Source organism: Papilio xuthus, unplaced genomic scaffold (assembly GCF_000836235.2).
Source record: "Papilio xuthus unplaced genomic scaffold, Pxut_1.1 DF827542.1, whole genome shotgun sequence".
NCBI classification, from domain to species: Eukaryota; Metazoa; Arthropoda; class Insecta; order Lepidoptera; family Papilionidae; genus Papilio; species Papilio xuthus.
Genome location: NW_013531107.1, coordinates 1,297,684 through 1,301,182, shown reverse-complemented (window position 1 = coordinate 1,301,182; position 3,499 = coordinate 1,297,684). Strand labels below are relative to the sequence as shown.

General features: G+C 31.7%; 1 non-coding gene across 1 annotated transcript; it reads left to right on the top strand.

The window, feature by feature from the left end:
- The first annotated feature begins 1,399 nt into the window (after positions 1-1,399).
- On the top strand, positions 1,400-1,471 carry TRNAE-UUC (transfer RNA glutamic acid (anticodon UUC)). The gene has a single exon. It is a non-coding gene; the product is annotated as a tRNA-Glu (tRNA).
- The last annotated feature ends 2,028 nt before the right edge of the window (positions 1,472-3,499 follow it).

The window sequence follows — 3,499 nt, the reverse complement described above, 5'->3', positions numbered from 1 at the left end:
TCCTTAGAACGTGACAATAAGCAGATTGTCATGCTGATGTTAATGTGCCATCTTTCGCGAGCGTATAACAACTCCCTTGAGCTGAAAAAACTGGTCAAACGATGTTATTATTAAGTACAAAGAGGCGTGAGAATAGTTCCCATAGATAGTATTGTTAGTTTTCACAATATCAATTGCATTCTAGATTGCGGATGTAACTTACTGAGATACAGGATGTATTCAAATATCTTTTATATTATATTTTGCAGTCACCATTACAGAATCATTAGTGAGGGGACATAAACTTCGACATTTTAGTAAAGCTAGTGTTGTCCCTGTACACCGGCACGGATCGGATCGGTGTCGGATTTTCTTCCTAACAGTATATTAAATTTTTACTTTTATGACAAACTTTGAATTCAACCTGTTTTAAAAAGCAGCGGTGCGTTGATCCGAAGCTAAATGGGTCGATAACTGTAATGCACTTTTTATCAAACACATAAACATTGTCGTGATATTACGAAAAATTATATAAACAAGCTCATTATCTTGCGACATTTTTATAACCATGAATTATAACGAATATCAATCTTATTTAATTATGTACTTATACGCCCCCTATAAAATACTTTGTAAACCTTATAAAAATGACAATAATATTGAATTAAATTACTTTATCCTAATTAAATAAATTACAAGCCGAGATAACTTATTAATTAATACCTATCCTTATAAAATATACTTATTGTGTTGTATAATTAAACTAGGAATGTATTTTTCCTTTGATTACATTGTTATTGCGAGCAATATTTTATTTCCTTAGTGTCCAAAGTTAAATAAATGCCCATTAACGATTATTCTTTATGGCAACGTCAATACAAAACGTTCCAAAAAAAACGAGATTTTGTATTATGAAAGCAAGCTCAAAATTGTCAATTTGCCTACTTTTTAAAGTCTGTGTGCAACAATAACATTCTAATTTAGAACTTTACCGTATTAATGGGCTCATTCTTGAGACTTTCAAATTACTTTCCCTTCGCATGCAATAAGCAAATACAATAATTAGTAGATAAAACGTTGGTTTACCTATTCGGTAACAATGTGCTTGAAAAAAACTTAACTTTATAACTTTAGCGCCCAATGACTCATACGAGACAAATGGCTGTACTTGGAATTAGTCGACTAATACAAAAAGGCTTTTGTTTTGGCTAAGTGCTAATTTTGTATTAAACACGAGTCCTTATTTGTTGGTGTTATTTGCTTTATGGTAGGTTATCCTCATATCTGTGATGAAAATCTAACACTAATTTTAACTTAGTTAACTAAAAACACATGTTACATTTTTTTTAATTCTTGTTAAAAATAAAAATAATTATTTAATATTATTCTTCAACACGTAAAGTTTGAGAAACTCGGTGTATCCCGTATGGTCTAGTGGCTAGGATACCTGGCTTTCACCCAGGAGGCTCGGGTTCGATTCCCGGTACGGGAAGTATTATTTTGGTAATTTTTCTGAGCTGTTTCGTCTGCTTATAAAAATATACCGTTTTATATCATTATAAGATATTGTCACAAAGTATAGCCTTGATAATGAAACACAGTAGTGCCTATATTATTCTGTAATAATTTAAATTGTATTGGTTTTAAAAAAATACTAAAATTAGTTTCTTTAAATAAAAAATTCACTTTTAATATTATTTTTCAACTAAGACTTTCAACAGAAGGATTTTCACAAATATATACGAAAAAAGGGCTTGACAATTTTTTTAATGACATCATTTGCATTCTTCCCCGGATCGTCATACGGGTACAATCATTCCTATTGATTTTTTTAAACTTTCTGATAATTATCCAATTTATTCTGCTTGTTATTCAAAGCTAAATTAGTAGTATTGTAAACCCAAAGAAGTAGTTACGAATAATTTTCTCGAACATTTACTTGGTCCGTTCGAGCGTGACGCGTCCGAGTCGGCTTCCTTTTCCTATTGACGGTGAAACGTACGCATTGCGTAAAATATTCGCGCCGATTGTTTACACCTTACACATACTAATTATGTACTTACATATCAAATATATATCGTAATTTTGATGCGGTGATGTACCTTCGAGGGTAGACAAAGTGCATTCGCTGCGTAGCGATTCCATAACGAACGTCAAAAATGTTTAGAACTGACAATAACTTTCGATAAGTTACGTGATTATCAGACGTCAGTTTCATGCATTTTTGTAATCGTTATGGAATCGCTTTAGCGCGAATGCACTTTGTCTAGCCCAGCTGGTAATCTAGTTAATGCTTAAACCGTGGTAAACCAGGCGCTTATTTTATATAGTAGTTGACGCACAAAACGAAATAGGACATGCAACCCTTTAAAGGGCGTTTTGTTCCAAGCAGCTGAAATTGTTTTTTTCCAAGTGGAACCAAATACTGGAAGTAATATTTTTATAAGAAAAAGGAGGAAAAATAGCGGCGGGAAACCAAGGTGATCTACGACGCCTAAGGACACCCGCAACTCCAGAGAAACTGCAGACGTTGTTGCCCTTTAAGAATACGGTATGCTCGCTTCTTGGAGCAAAGTACTTTAGTCTGATCTGTCTGGTCGGGTTTTCTCTGTATAAAAAATAAAAACAAAGCAATAAATAAAGATATTATTTTATTTACTTTCCTTAGAAAATTTATTTACAACACGATTATTATGCACATATATAAATCATTACAAATGAGTTAAATAAAAATATACGCAGAATTACAGAACATGATCAATTCAACTAATATATTATTTATTAACAGATCGTTACGCCCATAGACCTCCGCAATACAATGATTATTGCTAAGTATAAAAATTATTACATCTTATGATCTCAATAACATATTCCCGATTTGAAAAAGGTAAACTTATTATTAGTACCAGTTTTGGAACTACTAACGATTCTTGAAATTTACTATTGAAACATATAAATATATGCTGTATACGATACATTGAATACTTTGATAGAAAACTTGTTTCAATTACAGTGGAACCTGGATAAGCGTGAATCCTAGAGACCGCGATACTTGATTATAGAGGTTTCTCCAACCCAAGTTACTCGCTAAGAGAGTTCGTCTGTTAGGAACGGACAAAGAATATCTTAAAGGTTTCTCGTTTATCCAGTTTCGATTGTATATGTAAATGTTTCGGTAATGCGAACGCAAGGTAACATGTTATTGCGATCAGAAATACGTATATGATGTCTTGTAAATATATTACACTTTTTTCACTGTATCATAATAGTGGTCACATTTACACATTCATAAAGTAACGCTAATTATTTCATATTTAATATAAATATTAAATACAAATAAAGGTTTTAAGATTTAATAATTATTATGATACAATGATAAAAATAATCAATTTTATAAAAAAAATATTGTCACCACTGTAACGACATAATTTCATCTTAGACGATAGAAATGACATGATAAGAAGAATAAATAAATGACTAAAACACACGAAGTGACAGCAAGTTGTTAATTCCGTCGCAA